The following is an 11,855-nucleotide window of genomic DNA, read 5'->3' on the forward strand; positions in this document are numbered from 1 at the left end:
GGGGGGGTAAGATGTACGCAGTCCATACCTCTACCTCTGATGAAGTAGAAAGGCTGTTTCCGAAAGATCCCCGGCTCAAGTTACGAGATATCAAACAAACACATAGTACAGCACAGAAGCAGATGACATAACATAGATACTGCAGCCATAAGGAATATAAAACAGAGTAAAGCAGGAATGCAGGAATATAAAGCAGAGGAAAGCACACAGATTCGTAACAAACATAGAACACGGAACACGGAACAGAACATTGAATACGGAATCATACCAGGAATACACCCCCACCAATTACCTCCCTACATTAGCGACCCGAACAGGCCCTAATAGTAATAGATGTCATAATCATAATCATGAGTCACGAGTTATAACGACCAACATGATCATTAATTGCATGATAAGCAAAGGATAAAGGCAAGGGACTCCACTCGTGTGCACTTGTCGTTTAATGGTCGAATGATGGATGATGGTTGCTAGCACTGGCTTATGCTAATTTCAATTATTTTTATTTTGATCTATCATATAATATTGTCCTTACATAAAATGAAAAGAAATACTATAATTAAGAGCCCTCTTAATCAAAATAATGCAAAGAAGAAATGGCTTAAACTCTATATTTATATATGTTAACTGACAGCTTACAACGCGTTTATTGCACACCAATAAGTATGATTTAAGTGAATATTCTTTTGTTTTCTTTCAATTTCAATGTAGGGAGGTCTTTCTCGTTAGGCATGAGTATCAACCTAAACAGTCGGTGTATTTCTGCTTTCTTAATAAGTAAAATTTGTATTTTGATAATTGGTAATCGTTTTTGTCTGATTTGAAACTATCCAACAACATTCACACAAGTGGAGTCTAATGAGGGTTACCCCTCCTACGTTGAGAAGGTAGATAACTTATTTTTGAAAAGATTGGAAACTACAGGTGTGTTTAGTATGCAGGAACATATTTGTTGCCGAAAATGTTTGTTGTATTAAACAAAAAGAATGTTATCTCAAGAAACATTAATATGTAATCTACCAAAAAAGCTATAGAGGTGGGAATTGGGATGTGGAGCCTCGAGGGTGGCGGGGATGGGGTCGGATGGCCGTGAGCGAATACAACGAACATAGAATGTCACTTATAAGACTTAAGTTAGTCATTTTCTTCATTTCTAAGGAGCTTTGTTTTCCTAGATTAAATATTTTTTCAAAAATTTTGCCCTACTAAACGTGGAAAAATAAGATAATATTTTTAGTAAAATGTTTTCCTCTGTACCAAACAGCAAACACACCCCGTGTGAAGTAATTTTCTGATGATCGAGAAAATCAAGTGTACGTGACGCAACAGGACTAGGGGGAAAATACGTTTCTCAAATTCGAACTAATAGTTTTCTAATCACAACTATACTTTAAAACATTTAACTTTGTTTTAAAGCTACAATTATTCGTCAAATGGTTCTTAATCCTAAGAGCACGGAAATAAAGCTAATTAAATACCTTTATTATTAATAGCATATACTTATAGACTTCAAAGGCACGAAAAGGTCAAGTTTATGGATAAATAAGAATCTTAGCATGAAAGAATGATTTAATTATAACAACAATTAAGAGATATCATGTGGGAGTTGTTTAGCCAAATTTACCAAATGCAAGAAAAGTATAGATACCAACTCATATAGGCTCTTCTTGTGAAATTTATGTAGGATCAATAATTTTCTGAGGATGTGTCTTCTGAACTTCTAAGTGATTTTACGATCGCGTATTGACTTTTTACCATATTGATATGAGAAAAATTGCAACTTATAAGGTTTTCGTATAGCTTTTGGATATCTAAATTATAATTTGAGAATATTGATTAATCTAATCTAATTTAGCTTCAAAAATTAGTCAAATTGATTTTTCACGAAATGAAGTGTGACAACAAATATGGAAGGCAGGAAGGTAATATGTATGTATATGAATTTCACTTTAAGAAATAATCTAGTTCAATTTAACTTCAAAATTAGTCAAATTGATTTGTAAGAAGCGACACATGAAAATTAATTAATATAGAAAGAAAGGAGGGAGTAATATTCAGGTGGTAAATCTGGTTTATGGAGTTTATTATTGGTAATGTAGAAGCATGTGAATGTGATGGATATATAGCTGTTAAGAGTTTACAATTGGAAATTACTAGTTTTCAAGTTTTAATGACATTGAAGCATGTCTGACTAAAAGAGGCAAAACACTCTGGCATGTCACTGCTTAATAATTTGGCCTTGTCCGGTTTTGGTATTTTACATTGTCCCTTGTCTTTTTTTCTTTTTATATTTTAATTTTTGTTTTGAATCTCTTTTGGTTATTTAGCCATATATCTACACAAGGATTTTAAAGGATGCTTCTTATGAGTTGTGTAAGATCCATGCATGCTACTTCCATCTCAAGAAAACTGATCAAATTTAATTAATTTCCTAACACTATCTTATAGAAGATTATATGTATGGTATGTTTTGTTTAAATAATCTGCCCTGCTGCGCCCAAATCAACGTTATAGAAAAATGGAGAGGGATTTAAAGCAAAAATGAAAACATATCTACAGGATCACATGAATGTTAATTTCAAAAAGCACATATTCTATTGAGGGAATAATTAACCATGGTAATTGAGACATTAATTAAGTTATATAAAATCTGAACTATTTGGAGATGAATTATCAAAAGAATAAAAAATAAAAATCCTATCGATCTAGCGATGAAATATTTAGGTATCAATGCAGTAATAATGGGAAAAGACAAAAAAAAAATTAGCGGAATTGTTATGCTTGCGTGCTTGGATTGTTATAATATATAGTTTCATATTAAACAAAATTGATATGGCTAAATAAGAGGTTACTTTATCTACTTTTATAGCATGCTTAAATGGCAAAAAACTGACTACTGTTGGGTATAAATGCAAATATAAATCAGCGTGCTGCACCTAGTTTTAATAATTATTTCCATTAGCTTTTAGAGTAACTATATTGACGATCAATCTATACATCTTTATCATTCATGAATATAGAATAATTCTAGCTAGAATGAGAATGAGATGTATATGCTCTCACTTAGTGGAGAGTCCAAAAGTTGTAGTAATATTTTCAGACGTAATGTAATTGTCATAAATGGAATATGAGAATGCCACTTCCAACATCTAGATATAAAGTAGAATATGTATGCCTCCCCCTTCCTCTATCTCACTATAATATTATATTCTGTGACAGTCCAAATCAACGATATATATTCTCCATTTAATTAGTTTAATTTATACTGCACGAATTTGTTATTGTATTATGCCATATCGAGATCCAAAAACACATTATCTACCATGTAAATTTGAGTTATGTCATTTCTCTCGTTCTCATGTGTTCTTTATCTTCTTCAAAAGTTTATCGGTCTAAAGATCTTTTGGTCCTTTAATTCTTTGTGATCCCTCTTATTATCAGTCTAATAGTTAACTCCACTATGAACTATTCAAGTGAAAGGTTCCAATTTCATCATACATTCAATTCCTTCACTAAGAACAATATGCCTACACATGATCCCTTAAAAATTAGAAAAGAGAGGAAATTATAGGGAGAAGAGAACTAATGATGTGGATGAAACATCTCCACATTATTCAACAAGGATTATGAATGAGTCCAAAGGCATCAATTCATAGAAAAACTAAATAAAAAGGAGGCAAAAAAACAAAGCAAAAGCCAAGAAGTGTTATGAAAACAACCACATGTTCTTTTAATCTCTTCTTCACACACACACCTTTCCTTTTTAGCATTTTTTGTATTTGCATGTGCTATTGGACACCCCACTAATATAATCATTGTAGAGGAATAAAAGCAAATTCCATTTTATTATGACCCCATATGTTAACCAATCTCTCCTTGCCAACACACTATTCCAACGTTGTTCAATACACCTTTTCCACATCATTTGCACATGAAAATTTTCACCAAATTAACAGTATGGTGTATATTTTGTTTCTATGATTATAGCACATTGCCCTATCTTTTCTTTCTTCAAAGATCAAAATGTTCCTCCACTTGTTTCATTAAACTACATATCGATCGCCCGTGTCAATATATGTTTTTTTTTTAATCTTAATTTAAATTATTAAAATAATTTATGTTTTTAATTTTTATGATTTATAATATTTTTTTTCTTCTATTTCAATTTAAATAATGTTGGTATAATTTCGAGAGCCAGTCAAATATTTTATACTTTTTAAATTTCTAAAGTTGTTAATTAAGCGATTTACAATGTCTTTTATATTATTTTTCAATAATATATGAATATTCTCCCTGTCTCAATTTATGTGGCACAAATAAAATTTCGACAGTCAATCAAATTTGTTTTACATATATACTTTTATATTAAGTTCTTAATTATTGTGATTTATAATACTTTTTATTTTATTTTTAAATAATATACGTTATTTTATATCTTTCTCTGTCCCATCCCAATTTATGTCCACTAATATAATTTCAATAGTCAATCAAATTTTTATGTTGACGTAGCATTTTATGTCTCTTTTATTTTTTTATGAAATATTATCAATTTTTCAATACTTAGACGATCATAATAATTAATTAGGGATGAGATAGTAAAATCACGATGAAAGCAATGAAGCACACATGTCTTAAGTGACTTGGAATAACTAATTAGAAGCGACATAGCAAAATTACTATAAAAATGTATAATAATTAATTAGCAATGATATAATAAAATTACGTTTGAAATAGATATACATGTCTATTTTACTTTTTTTTTCTAATTAAATATTATTAATTTTTTAATATGTAAATGATTTATAATATTTAATTAGGGATATAATAATTAGTTAGAGATGATATAGTGAAATTATGATTGAAGAAACTGAAGCAGACATGTCATAAATGTTTATTTTAATTTTTTATTAAATATTATTAATTTTTCAATAAATAAATGACTTATAATAATTAATTAGGGGTGATATAGTAAAACTAAAGTTGAAGCAGCTAAAGCAAGCATGCAAACCTCATGTTTGCTTTGCTGATACGGTTAAATTTCGATTGAAGTAGCTAAAATAGTCATAAATGTCTATTTTACCTTTTTCTAATTAAATATTATTAATTTTGTAATACGTAAATGAATTATAATATTTAATTAGGGATACAATAATTAATTAGGAGTAATATAGTTAAATTATGGTTGAAGTAACTGAAGGAGATATGTCATAAACGTCTATTTTTTTTATTAAATATTATTAATTTTATAATACATAAATGACTTATAATAATTAATTAGGGGTGATATAGTAAAATTAGTTGAAGCAGCTGAAGTAGACATGTCGACCTCATGCCTGCTTCAGCTGCTCAACTCCCTCTTACGATAAAATTACGATTGAAGCAGCTGAAACAGTCATAAATGTGTATTTTTACCTTTTTTTAATTAAATATTATTAATTTTGTAATATGTAAATGACTTACAATATTTAATTAGAGATACAATAATTAATTAGGAGTGATATAGTAAAATTACGGTTGAACCATCTGAAGCAGATATGTTATAAATGTCTATTTTAATTTTTTATTAAATATTATTAATTTTTAATACATAGATAATTTATAATAATTAATTGAGGGGTGATATAGTAAATTATAGTTGAAGCAGCTAAAATAGGCATGTCGACCTTCTGCCTGCTTCAGCTGCTCAATTGCCTCTTACAAAAAAGAGAAACTCGAATTTAGAGAAAAGACATATTTTTCCCCCTGAACTTATCCTCCCAACTCACTTTAGCACTTTAACTTAACTTTCATTTATTTACCCCCTTAACATTTTTAAAGTGAATTATTTCAACCCCTTAACAGCCTAACCCAAGTCAGGTGTTGTTAAGCATGCACCCTTTGATTGGTTGATATTATAACCCGACCGTTTCTCATTTATAACCCGACTCACTCTAATCAAATACCCGAAAACCTAAAAAATAACCTATTTTAGTTTTTTCTCTCTCTAAAATCTCTCTATTTCAGCCGATTTCACTCGATTTCAGTAGATTTCACTCGATTTCAATCGGTTTCACTCGATTTCACTTCAAATTAAGTTATTTCTGTGACTTTTTATGAAATCCATGGTTGCTCCATGACGAAATTTGACTAATCAGGTAATTATTAGGGTTGTTTTACTTTGATATTAGGTTTTTGTCGTGAATAATTCTAAGTTTCTATGTTTTTTCTTCAAATTAATCATGGATTTTGTGTATGTTACTTTGAGGTTTCATCATGAAGGTAAATTACAACAAAAATCGAGTATTAAGTATCATAGAGGTACTGTTACTGACTGTTTCAATGTGGATGTAGACAGACTTTCTTACTTTGAATTTATTGATATCGTGAAGAAAATTGGGTATAATTGTTCCTCTTGTATTTTTTATCTCAAACCTCCCAAAAGAAAAAAACTAGTAATAGTAATATGTGATAGGGATATTTTGGGTATTTTACCTCTACTTAGAAATGGAGATGTTATTGAGTTATATTTGACACATTTAGTTGATGTGGCAGATGTGGTCCCATCTATTGAATATGACTTCCACGAGGGAGGAGAATCTTGTCCTGATTTTGATAAAGAGTTAAGTGAAGACTTAGGGGACTGTTATGATTTAGGATTTGAAGAGGACTTTGTAGAAGCTGTAATACCTCATGAACCTACTTTTACTAAACACTTGAGTGGTTGTGGTACTGTAGATAGGGGTGAAGACCTAGGTGGTGGTGATGATGTTTCTTCTATTGGTAAGGACTTAGGTGGTTATTGTGGTGGTGTTTTTGCTATTAGTGGGGGCTTGGGTGATGGTGGTGTTGCTGCTAGGGGTAAAAACTTAGGTGGGGGTGGGGGTAATTTTTTTGCTAATAGTGGAGACTTTGGTGATATTGGTGTTTCTGCTAGGGGTGAGGACTTAGATGGTGGTGGTGTTTCTACTATTGGTGGGGACTTGAATAATGGTGGTGGTGCTGCTAGGGCTCAGTACTTAGCTGATTGTGGCAGTGAGTTTTTTGTTGTTGGTGGGGACTTTGGGCTAATAGTGTTACTGCTAGGGGTGAGGACTTAGGTGGTGGTGGTGGCAGTGGTAGAAGTGATGATTTGGATAGTGTAAATGATGTTTCTGCTACTGGTGAGAATTTGGGTGGTGTTTCTGCTGGTATTAATCAGAATTTAGGTGACACTTCTTTTGTTACTGCAGCAGATGTCCCAGTCATTCCATCAGATTGGGAAAGTAAAAGTGATGTTAGTGAAAAATCAGATTATTGTGATTTCTTTGATGAAGGTGAAGATGATGAGTATGGTAGTGATGTTCATGGAGAGGTAAAGATTCTGAGGGAACAAAAGAGGGCTGCCAAAAAGAAGAGATCTGATGAAACCAAAAAGAAAAAAAAACAAGAGCCTAGAGCAAGAGGTGTTAGCTTAGGTAAAAAGAGAGTGGATGTGAGATATTATGCGATTTTATCCAAGAAGAAAAATAGTCTAGAGGGCAAGATAGCTGGAGATGAGCCATATATTGATTCAGATGATGAGGTAAGTTTTGAAATAGATTCTGATCAGGATATTTATGGGGATGCTGAGGTTGAACAATCTGCTAGAAGAGAAGGAAAAGCAAGGAGAACAAAAAAAAATTATAAAAGATTTATGTTTGACCCTACTTATAAATTAATAGTTTGGAAGATTGGACTTTATTTTTGCAAATGTTGGAGAGTCTAGAAAAGCTCTTACTAGATATGTTGTTCAAGAACATGTAGAGCTAAATAAGTTTGTGAACGAATCAAAAAGGGTTAGAGTAAAGTGTGTAGATGGTTGTCCATGATTGTTGTTTGCAAGCATTGATTCTAGGACTACAGATTTTCTAGTTAAAAAGTACATTTCAGTCCACAAGTGTAATGCCACAACAAAAAATAAATTGGTGAATTCTAAGTACTTGGCAGAAAGGTACAGGGACAGAATAACATCAGAACCTGGAATTAGAGTTTTTCAGATTCAAGAGTTAGTAAAAAATGATTTGAAGGTATATATAGGGAGGACTGTAGCAAGAAAAGCTAGAAACATTCTGTTGCAGCAAATTATGGGTGATCATGTGGAGGAGTTCAAAAGAATTTTCGATTATAGGGATGAGCTTTTAAAGACCAATCCAAGTAATACATGTGTAGTGAGGCTTAGTGAAGAAACTTTTGAAGGTGGAAGAAAACAGTTCCAATCTCTTTACATATGTTTTAATGCTTTGAAGAGAGCACTCAAAGCTGGTGTCAGGAGATGTATTGAGTTTGATGGTTGTTTTTTGAAAGGTGTTTGTAAGGGTCAATTACTTGTGTCTGTTTGTAAGGATGGAAATAATCAAATGCTACCACTATCTTGGACAGTGGTTGAAGTTAAAAACAAATTCATTTGGAGATGATTTGTTAGACTTCTGAAAAATGATCTTGAGCTGGGAGATGGGTTTGAAGTGACTACTATTACTGATATGCAGAAGGTAACCTCATATATTTTCTCTTATTCATTTTCTGAATTTTTTTTTGGGACCTATTTTATGCTTATGTCAACTGATATATTTTATTTTTTTAAGGATATTGACAGTGCAATTTCAGATTTACTGCCAAATGCAGAGCAAAGAATGTGTGCTAAACATGTTCTAGCCAACTGGTTTAAGGATTGGAGAGGTATTAAAAGAAGAAACTGTTTTTGAAAATGTGTCAAATCTACATATGAGCAAGAATTGAGAAGAAATTTAGATCATATAGAGATGTTATGAGATAAAATTTGTGGAGATCTTCTGTGGTACAACATAGAAAGGTGGTCTAAGCTTTACTTCAAATATCACAGTTATTGTGATAGTGTTGACAATAACATGGCTAAAAGCTTCAACTCATGTATACTGGGGGCAAGATACAAGACTATTATATCAATGCTTGAGAAAATAAGGGTTAAGGTGATGAGAAGAATAGGACAGTTGAGACAGTTTTCTGAAATATGGATTACTGATATTTCTCTTATGGCACTAAAAGTGTTGTAAGAGAACACATCAAAAGCAATGAAGTGTACTCTTGAGTGGAATGGTGAATTTGATTTTGAAGTTAAGGATAGATGGAGAAATACTTTTATAATGAATTTGAGGGATAATACTTGTACATGTAGGTCTTGACTGTTAAAAGATACACCTTGTTGTCATGTCATAGCTGCACTACACTTTAGAAAGCTAGAACCCATTAATTATGTTGCACATTGATATACTAAGGAAACTTACCTCAAGACTTATAGTTACTTCATTCAGCCTGTTTCTGGTATGAAAATGTGGCCCAAGTCAATCAATCTTTCTGTTATACCACCTACAATAAGAAAGTTTCCAGGCAAACCCAATAAATCTAGAAAAAAATAGCAGAATGAAAACAGGACTGAAAAGTTATCAAAAAGGGGTGTTGAGATGACCTGCAGCACATGTCACAACAAGGGTCATAATAAAAGGAGTTGTCCATTGAATTTAAGTTCCACTAGAACTAGTATGGCTTCTTCTTCAGCAGCACCAAGCACAAGTAAAAGAAGAGGAAGACCAAAAGGATCTACAAAGGTAACATTTGACTTATAATTTACTAGTATTTTAATTTTCTTTTATTTGCTTTAATTTTTTTCTCTCATTATATTTTTCTTATGTATTGTAAGCTGCTGCAGCAGCAGCAGCTACTAGTAGAGAAAAAGAATCACCTGCAGCAACTGCTACTGCTATGGGTGTTGATAGAAGAAAAGGAACTGCAACTTGTACTGTTGATAGAGCTATTGGTAGAGGTAGAGAAACTGATGTTGCAGTTGTTGGTGGAGCTGGTAGAGTTAGAGGAGCTGGTGCTACAGTTTTTTGTGGAGTTGGAAGAGGTAGAGGAGCTAGTGCTGCAGTTGTTGGTGGAACTGGTAGAGGTAGAGGAGTTGGTGTTGCAGTTGTTGGTGGAGTTAGTAGAGGTAGAGGAATTGGTGCTGCAGTTGTTGGTGGAGCAGGTAGAGGTAGAGCAGCTGGTATTGTAGTTATAGGTGAAACTGGTAGAGGTAGAGGGGCTGATGCTGTTGATTGTACTGGTACATCAAGAGGAGATGGCATCACTGGTGCTAGCAAAGGTAGAGGGATAACTTATAAAAGACCTAGGATGGTTGGAATGAGGGTGCTTTATACAGAGAGTGGTTTTAAAGTCCTCAATGTAAGTTAAAATTTCTTGATTATGTTTGTCTAATTTAAAGTAAACCTTTTTCAAGTCTTTAGTTAAATTTGTTCTCTTTTATTTTTATCAGCCTGGAATGCCTATGAACTCCACCATAGTGACTAGAAATCTTGGACATCACAAACCAACCTCAAGTGTAAAATGGAAAGGAAAGAAAGTTGTGACCCAACAAGGACTTGAAGCTATAAGAGCACAGAAAAGGATGAGGACAAGGTCAAATGTTGCTGAACTGAATAATCTAAGCCAAACAAGTTCAACAACCTTCCAGTAGAAGCCTGATTATGTTTTGCTCTTTCTGTATTGATGGTGTGTAATGAAACAGTAGTGATTTTAACTTAGCTAGTAGTTCAATTGTGGTGACTTCAACTATGCAGCTGTGACTGCACTAATTTGACATGTTTTAAAAATAATGATGCAGTAGTGACTGTATTTTTGACTAATGTTTCTGTTGAAATATCATTAGCTGTGACTGCAGTTTTTTAGCTAATGTTAATGTTGAAATATCAGCAGCCGTAACTGCATTTTTTGGCTAATGTTTCTGTTGAAATATCAGCAATTGTTACTACATTTATAATGTTTTATGCCTATAATATTTGGACATTTTGCAACTTCAAATTGCAATTTGTTGCCTGCACTTATTTTTTGGGTACTAAATGATTCAAATGCAATCAATTTAACTATAAATACTCAAACAAAAGCAAAAGAAGTAAGCTGCACCATTACAAAAGATAAACAAACATGATTCACTTCATTTAGCAACCCTTCTCTTCTTCATATATGAGAGAATTCAAATATAAAAGAAGTTGCACTACTCTAACACAATAATTTGCAACATGTCATATAATAACAATCCAGTGCTAAGGTAACCTCATTGAACCATTTTTCATATAGAGCATCCCAACCAAATAGATTAAAGCTATTACTAATATACAACAAAAAAACACAGCAAAGAAGTGAGTATTGTTTCTAGTCCTTCCTTCAGCTATTCGTCTCCAATTCTTTTCTTTCTCCTTGATTTTTCGAATCTCTTCTTCCAACTTCTCCAATTTCATATTAATCCCATTATCATCGTGTTTTGATTCTTTAGGCTTGTCAACTTCTTCTGAATCTTCCTTAATTGATTTGCTCAATCCAATCAATTTCTCAACTTTATTGAAACGACAAGATTCAACTACATTCTCAAGTTCACCTAGTTTTTCAATTAGTTTAGGAATCACATAGTTGGACCTCGGATCAATATCTTCTAAATCCCTCCAACGTCAAAAATCGCAAGATCTTGGACCCTTCAATGGTGACAAATAAAGAATATATTAACCTCATTTCTCTTAATCAATTCTATCAAAATAACAAGAGAAATTGCAAAATTTGATACTTACCCCATAATAAGGACATGCCAATATCTTCTACCGGGATTACACGAAGTCCAAGATGTCTTCAAATGCAACAAAATTCCGTGATTACAATGAATAACTTGCTTCAAAGCAGAATCATTTTCCTCCATACATAGTTTACTCAAGTTAACTGACTTCATTATTGTGTGCTACAATAAATTCATTTCAACAAATAAGATAAAGAGTAATTTAGAAAAAAAATAAATTAAAGGACACAAAGTAATTCAGAAATTCATTTTGAAAGTAATT

This window comes from Capsicum annuum, chromosome 8 (genome assembly GCF_002878395.1).
Source record: "Capsicum annuum cultivar UCD-10X-F1 chromosome 8, UCD10Xv1.1, whole genome shotgun sequence".
NCBI classification, from domain to species: Eukaryota; Viridiplantae; Streptophyta; class Magnoliopsida; order Solanales; family Solanaceae; genus Capsicum; species Capsicum annuum.